The 20000-nt window shown below is 36.2% G+C and overlaps 1 long non-coding RNA gene across 1 annotated transcript in view; it reads right to left on the bottom strand.

Annotated features, from left to right (window-relative positions):
• Positions 1-20000, bottom strand: part of LOC136834979 (uncharacterized) — a 442585-nt gene that overhangs the window by 307322 nt on the left and 115263 nt on the right. Inside the window, exon 2 of the long non-coding RNA XR_010851944.1 lies at positions 10885-10944. This is a non-coding gene — a long non-coding RNA (uncharacterized lncRNA). The remainder of the gene's footprint in view (positions 1-10884; positions 10945-20000) is intronic.

Raw genomic sequence — 20000 nt, 5'->3', positions numbered from 1 at the left:
CCCTTCGGGTAACTATATGAAAACATATATGAGGACATTATAAAAGGACAGGTAGAGCGAAGTAGATATTAAAAGGACATTTATATACATATATATACATATATATATATATATATATATATATATATATATATATATATATATATATATATATATATATATATATATATATATATTCTTACGTTTGAAAGTGGGAGAAAGAAAACTTACCACAAGGATGTTGCTGATCTGACTGTGTCACCTACGAGGGTAAAATAACGCCAGAAGGAACAGAGGCTGAAGGCCCTACTTAGAGGGACTCTGGAGAGAAACTCTCGGGATAACCAAATTACATGTATTTAGAATACAAAATCAGAAGACAAGGAGGGATAAGGCAGGCCAGTGAGGGTCCTGCTGCAGCACATAAAACGAATAGTAGACGTTAACTGGGTGCCGAGGATTACACTTCAATGGCACTGTTCATAAGGTATATAGGCTCTGAAGGAGCAGGCAGTCACAGAGATGTGACTTGCTTGGCAGCGTTCTGGTCTCTGTTGATGTCCTGCGATGGGGAGCTATTAACCAGCTCCTAGGATTGCCAGCTTTTTTGAGCCCGGCCGGCATCCAGATGCTTTCTGGGTAAGTCCAACTTTCTCTATGGGTGAATTCTGGGCAGTTCATGCGTCTGACTTTCTCTTTTGGTGAAGGCTGGCTGGTTAACTTGTGCCTCAAGTCAAGCAGGAGGCGCGGACATCTTAATCCGTGCCTTGGGTCATTCAGGTGGCCAGGCATATTCTCTGAGCTCAGGTCAGTGTCTGGAATAAGAGGCTTATTGTAGTCACGGAGCTCAATAGAGGACTAAAAGCAACAAGGGAAATCAGAATGAGATCAAAGGGGCAATTTTCCACGACCGGCTGTCAGCGTGTTGCGGCCATCAAACTTAATTAACAGAAGGTTATTAAGTTTATTTATTATGAACTTTTATTTTATTCTTGAAAGGCAAGTTGCCTTGGGAGTGTTAACTCTCTTAGCAATATATATACCTATACATATACAGACACACACACACACACACACACACATATATATATATATATATATATATATATATATATATATATATATATATATATATATATATATATATATATATATATATATATATATATTTATATATAAAAATATTATAATGATATGCATTTACTGAAAAATCTTTAATGTTTTCGACATGAGCACTGGATTGTGATCCTGACTGTTGGTCGACTACCTTAGTCGCAGTTGGTGACGGAAAAATAAAAAAAGGGGTGGATGTGTGCGATCATTACTCCGTTAAAATGTATGCCGTCTTATAATTAACCTCGACGAGGTATTGCTTAACCCACCTGGGTAAAATCATTCATTACATCCTCTCTCTCTCTCTCTCTCTCTCTCTCTCTCTCTCTCTCTCTCTCTCTCTCTCTTACATTGAACTAAAAGGCTACAACAGATTGGAGATAACCTAACTGAAAAGTCAACTATAAACCTTTTAACAGTATATGAAAAAACTGGGCTTAATTGGTGGCAAGGAGAAACTGACACCTTGAAATTGGGATTGCATATAATTTATATGTAGATACTGAAATAAGCATAAAAATAATTTACAATGTCTGCACGTGTAAGCGCAAACGTAAAGGCTCTTATAAAAATATCTGGTCGGAATTTCTCTTCATATTTCTGATTTTCCTGGCTTCCTATTTTAGTCTTTTTCTTATTTTCCTCGCCGCAAGAACAGAAAAGGGAAAAATGTTGCTTATTCAGTTGGCCTCCGCTCTTAGCAAAAACATAAATTTGTGAGTAATTGCATGATTATAAATATTATTTCCTGCAGGATAACAAAAGCCTCTCGTAAGAGTAAATTTTATTCCTTTTTTTCCTCCTCCAAAAATTTCTCGTCAGGAAGAAAATGTGATAACATCATACAAGCCATTATGATCAGAGATTAATATTGGCACTTGGGATTATTCAAAAGAGCCGGAGGGATAAGAGAGAGGAGAGAGAGAGAGAGAGAGAGAGAGAGAGAGAGAGAGAGAGAGAGAGAGAGAGAGAGAGAGAGAGAGAGTCACACACTATCTATATATATATATATTATATATATTTATATATATATATATATATATATATATATATATATATATATATATATATATATATATATATATATATATATATATATATATATATATATATATATATATATATATATTAGAGAGATGGAAAAAAAACATACTTCAGGATGCTCTGAGGTTAATACTGAAATATTTTCGTTGTAAAGCACGAAGTATTATTAGGCGTCCAACCTATAAAGGGTTTTTGGTTCATTAAACTGAACCCCTCTGAGCACTAAAACATTTTCCTTCATAATCTGGCAAAAATAATATGCAATATATCGAAGAATATTTTGTTAGGCAAGAAAAAAAAACATATGATCGAAAAATAAATGAATAAACGATTTAAATAAATGAACAGAAAATCCATAGGTATTAAAAAATTTATGGAATACGAATAAGACCTCTCAAGGATATAAGTCAATTTACGATACGTTCATAAAAGTAAGGTCGCCTCTGTGCCTCCATCTTCCCAAGACTTGGAAGAACATAAACTAAGAGAGAGAGAGAGAGAGAGAGAGAGAGAGAGAGAGAGAGAGAGAGAGAGAGAGAGAGAGAGAGAGAGTTTAACAAGAAAATAAACGCCAGGATATAACCATTTCACGGGTTCCCAAATCAGGCCCGTATTTAACATAACAGAGTGAAAGGTAAACTGGATATCTTCTTTAGCCCGTCCTTAATCACACAGGAATCACAATGTGTATTTACATACTTCAAGACTCCCGGCGGTTGGGGGTCTTAATGAGCTGCCTAAATTTACACTAATGGATTTCTGAAGAGTCAACACGAGTCTAATTACGCTTGATTACACAAACATACCGAGATCGTGAAATATCTGACGAGATAATAATGAGTTTACTGTCAGATATAAATTTATATAAAGCTTTGTTGTGTTCGGCGTACGAAGCCTTCGCAGGCAGCATAATATATATCATAAGAAAGATTATTCATATGTACTGTATAATTGGTTTTATGAGTATGTTTATATGTACATAATGTGTATATAATATATACATGTGTATATGTGTATATATATACAATATATATACATATGCATAAATACGTCCTACGTTGGTATACTTATATACATACAAAAATAAGTATATATAGCCTATACAGGGTGTAACACGAATTTATGCAAATATTTCAGGAACCCTAAAGAAAGAGTAATTCTGAAGAGAAAATGTTCTATAACAATATGCATTTTAGGGTTTTGCTTGTCGGTGAGGTGAATTTTTAAAATAACCAATCATCATCAACACTGCTCCTAGGCGAATGAGGTTGTTTACGAGAGGTCGGAGTAGCCTGGGATGTGGAGAGGGGAGGGAGATGGAGCAAATGAGGTAAGCGTACTACCAGTCATTCAATTTTGATTTTTTTTTTGCAAGTTATTGAACAACGTAACGTTAATCCCGCCAACAAGTACATCACCTGTCAACAAACTTCTTGTAATCTGCTGTTAATGATTAGCTTACAGCAGTTATGTATGGCTTTACGTGTTAAGAAAGTATAGTAAATGTTGCATGGAAACATTTATTGTGGTCGTTGAATTCTAGTGCACTCTGTCCTGACGCCTCCTCATCACTAAATTGTTGAATCAGGAGTCAGGAATAGTAGTCATGATGACAAAGGAAAGCAGGGAGGAAGGATACTTTACTTTGAATAATGTCAGCTTTTTTACCACTTTTAATTACTTTTAGAAGCTTTGACAGGAAGGAAGGAAGAGCATTTTCAGTAATGTTCTCATTCTTATTTTTTATTTGATGGCGGAGAAAGTGCTCACACTGATGCATTTTTTTCTTTAACTTGTTTTTGATGACGGAGAGGGAGAGATCTCTAATAATATCCTTCAAATCTTTGATCGGTGTCTCATGAATAGGACTAGCTTTGAAGGAGGAGAGAATCGATTGGGCCTGTTTTCTTGGATTTCACCGCCATGTAATCTTAAAACTGGTTAGCTGAACTACTGCTCAAGTAAGTTTAGAACATTTATTATCTTTATCACATTAAATCTTCAAAGTGGCCACCCCTGGCGTTGATATATAATGCCGCTCTTTACAATATGGAATTCGTACTTTTCTCAAAATTTCTGGCTTGTTTTTGATGTGCTGTTTAGAAGCTTCCGTTATTCTCTGCAGAAGTTCCTGCTTGTTGTTAATTTGCCATTTCATGTATACCCAGAGATAATAATCCTACGGTGTCAGGTCTTTTGATCTTGCAGACCAATTATGTGGTCCTCCTTACATCGTATTCCACATTACTAAAGCGGTAAGGCATTGTTTCCAGTTTCTTGCTCTCAAAATGAAACAGGAATCTGAGACTTGTAACCTGGCAGACATGCCTGCTTATCTTGGATTTTGGAAAAGCGAGACTCTTGAGAGTGACTAGTGAACAGATCAGATAACTGCTATATTAGCCTTGCACCATCCCCCTTCTCCCAACATCCCAGACTACTCCATCATCCTGGATACCACCTTCCTCACCTGAGAGCAGTGTTCATGACGAACAGTTATTTTAAAAATTCACCCCACTGGCAAAGGAAGCCTTAAAATACATATCTTTATAGAACATTTTCTGCTCAAAATTACTTTTTCTTTCATTTCCAGATATATTCGCATAAACTCGTGTTACACCCTGTATATGTATATACATAAACATGCAAACTGTACACACATACATACACAAGCATTTAAGCAGCGTATCTTAATAATGCTTTAATCTCAGTTCATCAACTTCCTGTTGGGAAAAGTAAACATTCACCAGAATCTGTTACTTCTTTTGATTTTCGGTTCTTGGTAGAGGGATGAACATGTTTGTTATATAAATACATCTGTATACAGGGTGTTTCGAAATTAGAGCTACACCCTCCCCCCTCTACAACATAAACTAAAATTGATATGGACAAAAACAAAAGTAATTCAGAACAGGTATTTATTTAAGTTTCTCTCTGAGTATTTAATATTTTGTGTGGCCTCCATCTGCCTGTACCACAGCCTGCATTCTTGAGTGGTATGATTTCAGCAAATCGCAAAAAAGCTGAGACTCAAACTCCATTTCCCTGAGCACTTCGGTCACCTCTCTTCGTGGGTCGTCCAGGCTTGGTGCACCATCATTGTTCACTGTGTGCGCTTCAACACGATCCTTTAAGATACTACCAATGTTTTCACACACATTAAGGTCAGGGGAGCTACCTCGAAATTCACTTGACGAGAAGAAATCGATACCACTGTTTCGAAGCAGCTCCTGTGTCTGAAGAGCCTTGAACCATGGTGCCTTATCATGCAAAAATATGACTTCTTCAACAGATAACACATTTTCAGGATCTTTGAGGAAAGGAAACACTCCACCAGTAAGCACAGTTTCTCTGAAGTATTCGCCATTCCATGACTGTCCTTTTTCTTTGATGATCCACATTAACCGTTTGGCTGTGAAACAGAGAAAACTTCCCAAACATTCAGGAAATTTCACACCTTGGTGATAGCGAACGTCATCGCTGATATCATCCAACTTTGCAGCTCAAATTATGTTATTTTTATGATTTGGCTTCCTGACACTGTAAATGAAGAATTCATCTGATGCAGCAACATGGAGAAAGTCAGCTTCATCCCAATCTTTAAGAAATGAACCACAAACCCATGCAGGGTATTCTCTCTGTTGCTGAGTGATGTTAGGCTGGCTGATAACATGAAATGGCTTGATACCAGATTTTTTCAACTCCCGATTTACAGCACTATAACTTCTCTTCTTTCCCTTTTTTGTTTCTAGTTCAAGCGCCAATTTACGTAAAGACTTTCTTGGTCTACCCACTGCCTCAGCTATGATGTCTTTTGACTCCTGAGAAAGGACTTCAGGCCTTCCAAGATTCTCACTCTTTTTGTGATGACAGTCATATGGATTTTTGTTCCACTTTCTTTTTTAACAAATTCATCTCTTTTAATGTATTTAACTATCCACGAACGTGAAATGAAGGATGCGCCAGCTTTCCTGGCCTCTCTGAAGGTTGTAGCCCGGATTCGGTCAATCCATCTGATTTCCTCCGAGTCGTTAGCCATGGCTGTATCTAACTCCGTCACTCAGTCTGGAAATACAAGAAATGCAAAATGAAAAATAGCTTAATAGAAACTTAAAATAATGTACTTGGAGACAGGCTATAGCAGAAAACTTAATAACTTCCCATTTGTTCTGTGGGGGCTCTAATTTCGAAATACCCGGTATATCTTTACATATTTTCTCCTATGTAACAATTCCAATACATTTGAATATAAATAAACATCCATAAGTACACACACACACACACACACACACACACACACACATACACATATATATACACATATATATATATATATATATATATATATATATATATATATATATATATATATATATATATATATATATATGGAAAGATTTGCACGTGTAATCATCTTGCAGAAACATTAGTTCCCATTAATGGAAATGGGAAGCATTCACTGATGTGAACGTACAATTAAGGATTAAAAAGGACTAGAAGAACAGAGAGAGAGAGAGAGAGAGAGAGAGAGAGAGAGAGAGAGAGAGAGAGAGAGAGCGAGCCTCCAACTACAGCAAATAAACATCCGATCGGCAGAGTAATGAAGTCTGCCTAGACGAGAATTGACCCCTAACCTATCCCTCTCTCTCTCTCTCTCTCTCTCTCTCTCTCTCTCCTTCACCTATCCTCTCTGACGGTCTATCCAACCCACGCAAGATGTTCGACATCGACGAGAGAGGAAATTTAATCTTGGAAGAAAAGATTAAGACGAAGATTTTAATAAATTTATAACATCAGTTTAATATTGCGGGGTTTCTCCTCCGAGGATTCTTTCTGGCGTAATACGCTGCAAGAGTCGAGGTCTGTCTGTCTGTCTGTCTGTCTGTTTAAGGATTAAGTTAATCTTGTACTTTTCTCTCTCTGGATCTTTAAATATGTTTCTACTATGACTGAAAATCCCCATTTCGGAACCTTTAAAGATAATTAACAATAATAATAATGGTGAGGAAATCCACAGTGGTGTAAGTGTAAATATATATTAGAAATAAATATAAAAACGCGAGCTTTCGAGAACCTGCTCGAGTCTTCTTCCCAAAGAAGAAGAATCGAACGGGTTCTCGAAAGCTCTCGTTTGTATATAATTTATATATTTCTAATGTAAATTTACACTTGCACCACTGTGAATTTCTTCACCATTTTAGTGACTCATGCTATTACGAGATTTTTATGAATAACAACGTAACAATTTTTTACAAAAGTTTTGTTTATTTTATTTTTGTTACTGTTTATTAATCACTTTTCTCTGCTGATTCCAAAAATGTAATTATTTTTTCTGTATCATCGACCGTTATAGAAATATATCGTCTTTCTATGTTATATATATTCGGAACTGTTATATGCTCTGCTACCCAGTGAACATCTAATTTTCTCTTTGAGATAAATCAATTACTAAGTTCTGCTATCTTCAGGATGGCCACTAGAGGGTGTACAAATTCTCCAGATTCATTTTGCTGTGTGTGTGGTTATTATATTGGTAAAAAACAGGTATTACATAAGATCGTGAAAGGTGCCAAATTGTGGATAGCGTACAGACTCTATTTCGGAATGCCCATGGGTGACCAGGACAAACCATGGACCCCTCATGTGATATGTGGAAGCTGCCGATCTACTCTAGAAGGATGGTTAAGGGGTACAGGAAGGACAATGCCTTTTGCCGTTCCCAGAGTATGGAGAGAGCCAGAGAACCATCACGATGATTGTTACTTCTGATGACTGATGTGACAAAGTACAGAAAAGTGAAAGGAAGACAAGCTCTGCAGTATCCAGACATCCCATCATCTAGAGCCCCTGTCCCACATGATGGCACCTTACCAGTACCACAACCACCACAAAATGCAAGTATACTTATCATACTCTCCAAAAGTCTTACTTTTAATTAACTTGAACATTAAGTACTTACTAGCTATGCATTCATTTTCCTAAAGATGTATGGAATACTAACGTTGTTCAAGTCTTTGTTTAAGTTGCTGTATGTAGTTATTTCTTTCCTTTCAGATGGAAAGTGCAATGGCTATTTCATCTGAAGAGCCAGCAAGTAGCAGCAGCCAAAAAATGGAGGAAGCTTTCGTACCAAGAACGACTTCAGAGCCTCAGTATCAAGGATGATGGGATACTGCTATGATGGGAGATCATATATGGTCTCTAGTCAGGAAAGATGAAAGTATGCACTCTAGAAAATCTCGATCGTCAAAGCACTTCTGATCTTAAGAAAAGAGTTATCAAAGCATTTAAAGTGCAGAATTGTATTGTTTCTTTTTGTTCTAACTAATATTGTACTTCCTAAATACCTTTCAAGACATGAAATTATCCTTAGAATATTAGAATAGGTTGAACCAACATACTGCTGTAGAGAAAAGTTGGGTATAGAACGAGAAAATATGAAATTAAGAATAAATTAAAAACCATCGACATTACATCAAAACGAATGTGATTTTTTAATTCAGTGGCATAAAATATACATATATAAACACCAAAAAATACAAATAAACAAAACATGTGTTACATTGTGTTAATCATAATAATATAATAATAATAATAATAATAATAATAATAATAATAATAATAATAATAATAATAATAACAATAATAACAACAGAATTCGCCCAGCACTAAGAACCACAATGGTAGTGTTATCCATTCTGAAAGGGCCTGCCGTGACCCGGTACATGTGTTTCAATTAGTGCAAATCTTGCAAATGTACTTGCTAATGGGACATGCGCTCTCGGTGTATCCATTTCCCTTACGACGCCCCCTCTTCTCTCTCTCTCTCTCTCTCTCTCATATAAGAAGAGACTGAAGACAGAGACACAGAACTGTGCAAGATGTTATGTATTCTATTTCAAGAATAATGGCAGCAACAGTTAACAACAATATTAGATTTTAGCCATTTCTCTCTCTCTCTCTCTCTCTCTCTCTCTCTCTCTCTCTCTCTCTCTCTCTCTCTGTAAATATATATATATATATATATATATATATATATATATATATATATATATATATATATATATATATATATATATATATATATATATATATATATATTTACATATATATATTTATAATATATATATATATATATATATAAATGTATTATATACACACACACATACATACCATAAAAGTATCAAGGAGAGCGCCAAGCAATATCCTGGATTATAGACGTCTAGCAAAGTTATGAGGAGGGCCGGTAGCATCAAAACGTTTTTGGGAGTCGCTTCCTACGTTAAACGGGGCAGTAAAACTGTCGTATACCACCTGAATCTACTAAAAAGGGGGGTAGAGAACGCAAGGCTCTTTTCCTATAAAGTTACATAGCCTACTTCTATTAAGCATAGTATTTTAAATGAAATCCTTTACCTGCGAATACACATGTTTTCCTTCATTTAATTTTCTATGTCTGGCATCTGTTCTCACATGTTAGTTCGTCTGATATCGTCTGATATGGAAAAATTTTGGTCGGGACAATGAATTCAGGAATTTCAGTTTTCCTTTTTAAAAGACTTGTTGATTACACGAATTCATTTAAGATACGTACAAATAATTAAATGATTTCTTGATGTTAAAGTTAGATTTTTAAATAAATTAACTAAAGAATGAATGAATCACTTATGATTTTTCCAAACGATTCTACACAAAATTCAAGGATAAAAGCAAAATTAGTAAATGAAATAATAATACATTTCCCAACATCATTCATGGCAATATCACTCTTGTAAGTACCTTTCTTAACATCACACTGCTTAACAAACTTTTTTTTTTTACCTACTCCCCAATTTATTACAAGAGAGTTATGAGAAAATTTGCAACCAAATATTCCAACATGTTACTAAGTAGAATTCTGGTCACATGTAGCCTCGTTCTGTATTGGGAGTCATGGCTTCTACAAACTTGAATCTATTTTAAAGAGGGAAAAGTGCGTATTAATTTAAGAAATTTTAGACCTGTTATTCTTTGGGAGATTTAAAAATCACTTTCCCTTTCAAATTCCTATGGTACACTTTGGACCTCTAACGCGGCCCCTACACAAGTAAGATTTCGCCTAAGAACTGTCATCAGCCCAATAATTCTAGAGGTTTTTAAATGAATTCAGCCAGTTTTTACTATTGCTTAAATAGCTCAGCCTAGAATGGGGCGTGGCCTCCTGTATGAATAAATTTAAAAACCCTTTACCGAACGATGCTTTGTGAAAAGTTTTTTTTTTTTAATTCATCCATCGGTTCTTGGGGGCTGAATGTGTAAGGTCTACGCCGAACATACATACATTCATACATATATACATACATACACGGGAGAAAACTTGATCAGAAAACCTACCGCGAGCTCTCTTGTAAATTTACTTTTATATTTTTCATCAGTCTGCTAGTAAAGGACCGTATGTCGAAAGGCCTAGCAACCACTCCGTTGTTCCATTTTTTATTCGTGGCATTTGCTTTTACTAAATAAGCTAAAAAAGAAAAAGACCTATTGATTTACATCCTCGAAGACGTACGTACGAGTATTTTGCAGAGCTAAAAAGCTATTATTGGAGGTATTTTTTTCTAAATAATTTGAGGACGACATCTCACGATACACAAAACGATTCATTTACTTATGGAGTAGTACACTACGACTTGTATATAATACACAATAAATACCAAAGGTGCATGATATAATAGCAACGTAAATAGGGTCTCTAGGATCTCTACTTACCTTGATCCCAATGTGAAGTGTTGCATCCAGGATGAGCCCAGGCAGGAGTTCAGACACAGCCTGAAATGTTAAAAACGTCAGGCTATAACGTTTACGAAAAATCTACTCAAATTGTACAAATAATTTATGAAGTTCAGGTAAGTAGTTCAAGAAATCGCAGGGAAAAAAATCAATTAAGAAGTTCTTGTGAATCGCCTAAGAAAAGTCCCAATAAAATAATCCGAGAGAAAAGTTCAAACGAAAACTTCAAAACGTTTAAGAATTCCAGGTAAAAATCCCTCATAAAAGTAGGAAAAATTAAGAACCCCTGGTTAAAAGTCTAAGTAATAAGTCTCAAGTCTGGGGCAAGGTCCAAAATGAAGTCTAAACACAAAGTGTAAACAAGAGACTTGCATAAGTCCAAGGAATAGTCTAAACTGAAGCGAAAAGTCCTAGATGCTCGAGAAAACGTCCAAATACCTGTCTAACAATACTGTTTCGTTCGTACAATATAAAACAAATGAAAAAAAATCAGTCAAGCGTCTTAGTAAAAAATAAAAAAGAAAAAAGGCCACGCTGGGGGGTAAAAAGTTCAAGCAACATCTAAACAAAATGTCCAAGAACAAAGTCCCACTGTGATGTATTGTGAGACTCCCTGACAAGAATATCTCTCTCTCTCTCTCTCTCTCTCTCTCTCTCTCTCTCTCTCTCTCTCTCTCTCTCTCTCTCTCTCTCTCTCTCTCTGAAAACTCCTTTCGCCTGAGCTCATGATCTGAAATAAGAAAGGAAAGCCAGTGGTGAGGAAAAATGATAAAACACCGGAGGTTTTCCGGATCAATTGATCCGGATTCTAGAAGAAGGGAGTTTGCTGGAAAGAAAGATGTGCGCATTAGAGTTAAGAAAGTTACATTTTGTTTTATTCTGAGTTTACGTTTTTATTTTTCACTTTTTCTTTATCAAAAGATGAAGAAAAACTGCCTAGGTGGGGGAAATTACAACTGGTTTAATGTGAAAAAAAATCTAAATATGCACCTGAAAACTAACAAAATAATGTTCCATAAAATTTCAAATTCCTTTTTCTTTCACTTAGCAAAAAGATTATGAAACTATATCAAGTCAGGGGACAGTGTACCAGTAAGCGTGGATTTCCTTATACAAAACAGAACACAAGGAAAAGAACACAGAAGTGAAGTAAATCCACCTCACAAAGATGAACATTATTTTTATTATCTTCCAGAAGATGAACCCTATTCATATGGAACAACCCCGCAGGGGCCATTGACTTGAAATTCAAGTTTCCAAAGAATATGGTGTTTATTTTAAAGAATTAACAGAAGGTAATAAGAAACACAGAAAGAAGAAATCAATTGTTAGAAAAGGAAAAAATAAATGAACAAATTAATAAATAAATAGATAAAAATGTGGGTAAATTACAAAAACAAAAACGATCTGTACCATATAGTTCAGAGCATGAGGATTTTTGTACATACGAGGGATATTGGCCACACCGTGAAATGGAGTGAGGCGTAACTTTTTTTTAATAAACCACCGTTGCAAAAGGAAGAATGAAATCCCCCACCGTCAGTTATAATGAGAAAGTGAAACTATCAGGAAACTGGAAACTTGATTTCCGATGTTATTTAAAGCCGCACTCTCAAGCGAGTACTACCAACCGTCCTCATTCACCAGTGCCCAGGATTAATGTACTGCAGTTCTAGTCATCTATTTCGGTACACTTCGCGGTGAGTCGAGGAAAAAAGGAGACAACTGGCAAATCCACGAAGCAGCGGCTAATGCCCGGTTTAAAGCAAACACGGTGTTGGCAACGCTGCCAGTGGAACTGAAGTTGCTAAACATCAAAGAACGTTTTCAAATGAGAGTAATGATAAATGAGAAACTTTTTCTATGCATAACGCATAATACACTGGAGCCTCGATCGCTCGGTTGGTAGAGCAGCAGCCTCAGACTTCATAAGAGGTCTGTGGCGCGGGTTCAATCCCGCAGTCGACCAGTCAGAGAAGGCGGACACTTTGCTATCCGTGTAGACACCCCGGGATTACGTATGTAATCAACGGATAGGTTTGCTGAAAGCAAATGGGTGTTACAGACTAATACACACATAAACAAAGCCACTCCAACATCTTCTAAAAACATAAACACCTCACAAGTCTCGAACTGTCGACCTAACCACCTAGTTCTCCTCGCTGCTGGGAGAAAGGGGGCTGGGGATTTGGTACAATACATGTACACATTCGTTACCGGGTCTAAGCGATGTCAGGCAGGGCAGCCGATCGAGGCTACGGCCTACCCCACCGCCAAATCAAAGTCCTTCAAAAGAAGGCATCGTGCATACCCCATATATAAAATGGGAAAAAGTACGTTAAAACGAAGAAGAAGAAGAACGTATAATACACTCACTGTTGGAAACACTATATTCTCATAAGTATAAAGTAATAAAAACCTTTCTATCATGACGTGGCTATACTTTTTTCGCTTCTCTCTCTCTCTCTCTCTCTCTCTCTCTCTCTCTCTCTCTCTGTGCATAACTTTTTTTGGAATAAGTGTATTCCTCACATCCTTGCTCGGTTGACCCCTTTCGGTAAGTCATTCCTTTGATAGTTTAGTTCTTGTTGCTAGTGAATCAGTTTATTTGAGTATGCCACTGTCATACTGATATTGGTGTCATATTGATATCAAATTGGGGGAAGTAATTCATGCGATGATAAGACAATACATTGATGATGAAACACAGTCTCTGATGATCTAGCCCCTGCAGACCTTCATTACGACACGAATATATCACCGGCGTCATGTGTGTGAATATTTGTGGATGTCAGAGGCTTAGGAGGGTCAATTGTAAATCTCCTTCAGCAGCCTTTTCGTAATTGTAACTTTTACATCGCTTTGTGTTACTGTCATGACGTATTACTGTGGGGAATACAGTTCCGCACCCGTTAATTTCAACATTCTTTCTATTTTAATTAACACTTGTATTAAAGGTTTTCTTACAGAACTCGCGTAGTAAATTAATAAATTGTATTCATTCGCTCTTGACACAAAGTAAGATAAACAGAAGTATCACTGTAGGTTAAAAATCAGCGTAGTGAGGTAAATGAACACTGTATTTTTTCATTCTTGACACAAGTCAAATACAGTGTCAACCAATTATATACACAACTACATACATACATATATGTTATATATATACATTTACGTATACAGATACATATACATACATACATGCATATATATATAGTCACTGCAAAAAAATCCGAACACCCCCTTTAAATGAACAAAAATTAGAGCAATGTTATAAAAACGGAAAATAATAGGCAAAGTTTTTGTTTCATTAACTTGATTCAATATTTTGACATTTCTCCATTATTTTTAAGTACTATTGCACAAAAGTCCGTTCTTGAACCATCCAGAGAGTGAACACGAATCCAGGGGACTATGAAACACGAAGCTGTTGAACAAGTAACAAATGGAAGACCCAACAGATGTTGCACAGTGCAAAGGGCATGTGGGAAAATGGGAGGAGTGGGTATTTTCTTGAGCATACAGTAAAGTCTCCATATTCTAATATCGTTAGAAAGTGATCGTAAGGGTTTTGCTTAGGAAGTCAGTTTTCATGACTTAGTACATCCCTACAGATGATCGTATCTTATAAACCGTAAACACTGGAAGCTGAAATGTTTTGTATCGATCTTGTGGACAGTCTTGTCTGTTGATAATATATAATAACCTAAAGGAAATACTAATTCATGAATACTGACTTCCAAGCACTTTTCTTCTCAGATTTACTTCGCATATTTTCTTAACTGCACATTTTACACTCAGACTCAATATTGTCAACAACAAAAACTTTGCGTTCACTTTCTTAACGGTACTGAAATATAGGAACTTTATTCTATGCTCAAGAAAAACAGCTGCTTCCCACTCCAGATCTTCTTATGTTCCCAATGCCCTCACGGTGCGACATCTGTTGGGTCTTCCATTGGTTATATACTTGTTCAACTGCTTCAGGGGTGTTTCATAGTCACCGGATTCGCGTTCACTTCTGATGGCCAAGGAACGGACTTTTGTCGCACGATTGTACTTGAAAATAATGGAGAAATGTCAAAATATTGAATAAAAGGTAATCAAACAAAAACTTTGCCTATTTTCCGTTTTTATAACATTGCTCTGATTTTTTCATTTTAAAAAGGGGTGTTGGGAGTTGCGAGAAACCAGTGACTGTACAGAACATACACACGTATATATATATATATGATATATATATATATATATATATATATATATATATATATATATATATATATATATATATATATATATATATATATAATATAATTAAAATGTGATCACCGACCAAAGAGAAAATATCTCTAGGAAATATCTCTAATTTGGAAGATAATTTTCCAAAATAAACTCATGAACAATACGACTAATTTCCTAAAAATAATGAATTTCATACCTTGATAAGCGTTCCATGAAGCCGAAAAACTCTGAAGACAACATAAAACCTGACGATAAGCTGCCGAGACGAACTTGCAAAAGTAATTACCCGTAATAAAATATGGAAATTAAAGCTAGGAACAACACCTTACGGTTTGAAGAACCTGAATAAATTCTCAGTATAATTAAACGGAATGAGGACAACGCTTTCCATAACATTATATATATATAAATATATTATATATATATATATATATATATATATATATATATATATATATATATATATATATGTATATATATATATATATATATGAAATAGCTGTGGATGATGTAACTTAGCGCTGGCAACTTCATCCCAAAAGATCGACTAACAGATCTGAAGAAGGACTCGCTGTCGGACCCGCTTCCCTCCAGGGAATGTGAGAGTGATCTCTTAGTATGTGGGCTTCCCCCGAAGAGGTTTCCAAAGCCAGTCGTCTCCAGTAAGGACCAAATCCGGTTTCTTCTGCAGTTAGCGTTGTACTTTAGTACTGTGCAACAAAGCCAAAAGCTGCAGAACCTGGAGACCGTCTTGAAGCCTTCGGAAGCCCCAGAGACGATGTCTTATTTCAAAACTAGGCTTAAGAAACGCACTGAGTACAAGGTAACAATGAGGAATTAAAGTTTTAAGCTGTTTGGTGTTACTGGTCATATATTTCAGTGCAAAGCAGGGCCTGTTTCTATTGGCGGAAACAGGCCCTGCTTGCAACTCTGCCGTGGTTAAAACCCCGTAAGTTTTAACAACAGAAGAAAGTCCTCTGGACTCGCAGAGAAGATTTGATCCTTGAAGCGTATCAGGCGGTCAGATACATGTCCTCGACACAGTCCGAGGGAATGAAATTGAAACCCAAATGTAAGAGGATGTAAGAACGAAGCTTGATCACGAAAGAGAGGCATTCAAAAGGGAGAAAGAACTACTCCTTCTGGAGAGGGAGCATTCTTTAAAGAGAGGCATTCAAAAGGGAGAAAGAACTACTCCTTCTGGAGAGGGAGCATTCTTTAGAAGTTAAAGTTCAAAGGCACTCTGGCGGGTTCCGTTGGAACTGTAAATAAGAAAACTTGCAAAAACCTTGATCAGCTTAAAAAGAACTCTCTTAGAAAAGAGAAAGAAGAGTTTGAGAATAGGAAGATACAGGAACTCCATAATAGACAACATAGGAGGGAAGGAGAGGTACTGAGGACGATCGAGGAACTAAGATCGGACAATGAAGAAAACGGAAGAGAATTAGCGAAGAGTCAGCTCACAAAGGCAACCTCTGGCGCGGAGTAAAACCCCGTAAGTTAATGCCTTTGTAAATAAAAAAAAACTTGCAAAGGCAACCTCTGGCGTGGCTTAAAACCCCGTAAGTTAATGCCTTTGTAAATAAAAAAAACTTGCAAAGGCAACCTCTGGCGTGGCTTAAAACCTCGTAAGTTAATGCCTTTGTAAAAAAAAAAAAAAAAAACTTGCAAAAGGCAACCTCTGGCGTGGCTTAAAACCCACTAAGTTAATGCCTTTGTAAAAAAAAAACTTGCAAAGGCAACCTCTGGCGCGGCCTTTGTAAATAAAAACAAAAAACTTAAAACCCACTAAGTTAATGCCTTTGTAAATAAAAAAAAACTTGCAAAGGCAACCTCTGGCGTGGCTTAAAACCTCGTAAGTTAATGCCTTTGTAAATAAAAAAAAAACTTGCAAAGGCAACCTCTGGCGTGGCTTAAAACCCCGTAAGTTAATGCCTTTGTAAATAAAAAAACTTGCAAAGGCAACCTCTGGCGCGGCTTAAAACCCACTAAGTTAATGCCTTTGTAAATAAAAAAAAAAAACTTGCAAAGGCAACCTCTGGCGTGGCTTAAAACCCCGTAAGTTAATGCCTTTGTAAATAAAAAAAAAAACTTGCAAAGGCAACCTCTGGCGTGGCTTAAAAACGTAAGTTAATGCCTTTGTAAATTAAGGCAACCTCTTGGTAAAAAAAGTTAAAAAAAAAAAACTCAGGCGTGGTTTAAAAAAAAAAAAACTTGCAAAGGCAACCTCTGGCGTGGCTTAAAACCCGTAAAGTTAATGCCTTTGTAAAAAAAAAAAAACTTGCAAAAGGCAACCTCTGGCGCGGCTTAAAACCCACTAAGTTAATGCCTTTGTAAATAAAAAAAAAAAAACTTGCAAAGGCAACCTCTGGCGCGGCTTAAAACCCACTAAGTTAATGCCTTTGTAAATAAAAAAAACTTGCAAAGGCAACCTCTGGCGCGGCTTAAAACCCACTAAGTTAATGCCTTTGTAAATAAAAAAAAAAAAACTTGCAAAGGCAACCTCTGGCGCGGCTTAAAACCCACTAAGTTAATGCCTTTGTAAAAAAAAAAAAACTTGCAAAGGCAACCTCTGGCGTGGCTTAAAACCCACTAAGTTAATGCCTTTGTAAATAAAAAAAACTTGCAAAGGCAACCTCTGGCGTGGCTTAAAACCCACTAAGTTAATGCCTTTGTAAATAAAAAAAAAAAAAACTTTAAAACCCTCGTAAGTTAATGCTTTGTAAATAAAAAAACTTGCAACCTCTGGCGCGGGCTTAAAACCCACTAAGTTAATGCCTTTGTAAATAAAAAAAACTTGCAAAGGCAACCTCTGGCGTGGCTTAAAACCCACTAAGTTAATGCCTTTGTAAATAAAAAAAACTTGCAAAGGCAACCTCTGGCGTGGCTTAAAACCTCGTAAGTTAATGCCTTTGTAAATAAAACAAACTTGCAAAGGCAACCTCTGGCGCGGAGTAAAACCCCGTAAGTTAATGCCTTTGTAAATAAAAAAACTTGCAAAGGCAACCTCTGGCGTGGCTTAAAACCTCGTAAGTTAATGCCTTTGTAAATAAAAAAAACTTGCAAAGGCAACCTCTGGCGTGGCTTAAAACCCAGTAAGTTAATGACTTTGTAAATAAAAAAAAAACTTGCAAAGGCAACCTCTGGCGTGGCTTAAAACCCCATAAGTTAATGCCTTTATAAATAAAAAAAAAAAACTTGCAAAGGCAACCTCTGGAGCGGCGTAAAACCCCGTAAGTTACTGCCTTTGTAAGAAAAATAAAAAAAAATCTACACAGGCAACCTCTGGCGTGGCTTAAAACCTCGCAAGTTAATGCCTTTGTAAATAAAAAAAAAAGTTGCAAAGTCAACCCCTGGCGTGATGTAAAAACCCGTAAATTAAGGCCTTTGTAAGAAAAATATTAAAAACACGTTTGCAGAGGCAACTTCTGGTGCGGCGTAGAACCCAAGAAGTTAATGTCTCTAAAAAAAAAAATTGCAAATATGGAGAACCAGCAATTTTAGTTTGCTACTTTAGCAGCCCGAAATCAATATCAATGAACGATTTGGGCACTTTAGTGACCAATTCATAGGGTCATAAAACGTATAGCGTCACCTGACTAACAGAAAGATCATTTGAAAAATAACTATATGTAAATGTGTGTGTATATATAATATATATATATATATATATATATATATATATATATATATATATATATATATATATATATGTGTGTGTGTGTGTGTGTGTGTGTGTGTGTGTGTGTATAATACATATAATACATAGGTATGTATGTAGTTATGTATATAATTGGTTGACTATGTATTTGCTCGTGTGAAAAATGAAAAAATACAGTGTATTCATTTACCTCAATGCGCTGATTTTAACCTACAATGATACTTCTATATATATGACTTTGTGTTAACACCGAATGAATACAGTTTATTAATTTACTGCTTGAGCTCTGTCAGAAAACCTTAAACAGAAGAGTTAATTAGAATGACAGTAACGCAAAGCGATGTAAAAGTCACAATTACGAAAAGGCTGCTCAAGGTGATTTAAAACTGACCCTCCAAAGCCTCTGACAACCACAAATGTTCACACAACATGACGCCAGTGATATATTCGTGTCGTAATGAAGGTGTTTCATCATCAGTGTACTGTCTTATCATCGCATGGATTATTTCCCTCAATTTGATATCAATATGACACCAATATCAATATTACAATGGCATATCCAAAGAAACTGATTCAGTAGCAACAAGAACTAACTATCAAAGGAATGACTTACCGAAAGGGGTCAACCTAGCAATGGAAGAAAGGAATACATTGATTCCAAAAAGGTTATGCAGAGAGAGAGAGAGAGAGAGAGAGAGAGAGAGAGAGAGAGAGGGGAAAAACGTATAGCAACGTTACGATAGCAAAATTTTTATTACATTAGTTATGAGAATATAGTGATTCAAACTTTAGTGTATTAAGGGTTATGCTTAGAAAAATTTCCCCAATTATCTTTACTCTCATTTGACAAATGTTCCTTCACAGTTTAGCGACTACAGTTCCACAGGAAGCGTTGCCAACGACTTCGTGTCTGCTCTACACCGGGGTTGCACTGTCCCGAAACATAACCGAGTATCGTGAACTTTCCCTGAAAAAAAGCGGGACGCCATATCTTAAAAACTAACCATAGAATTTTCTTAAAAATAATCTCATTAAGTTTCCCACATTCAAATTTTTGTAAAGTCCTAATTTAACCTAACCTAACCTAACCTAACCTAGGGGCATGGCAAAAACACCGGGGCTGGTGCAATACTAGCGTACATCTCAGGATTTTGCCACAGGGGCAATAGCCGCTACTTCATGGAGTTGCCAGTTG

This window comes from Macrobrachium rosenbergii, chromosome 54 (assembly GCF_040412425.1).
Source record: "Macrobrachium rosenbergii isolate ZJJX-2024 chromosome 54, ASM4041242v1, whole genome shotgun sequence".
Taxonomy (NCBI): Eukaryota; Metazoa; Arthropoda; class Malacostraca; order Decapoda; family Palaemonidae; genus Macrobrachium; species Macrobrachium rosenbergii.
The sequence above is the reverse complement of the archived record's forward strand: the minus strand, read 5'-3'. Positions and strand labels throughout refer to the sequence as shown.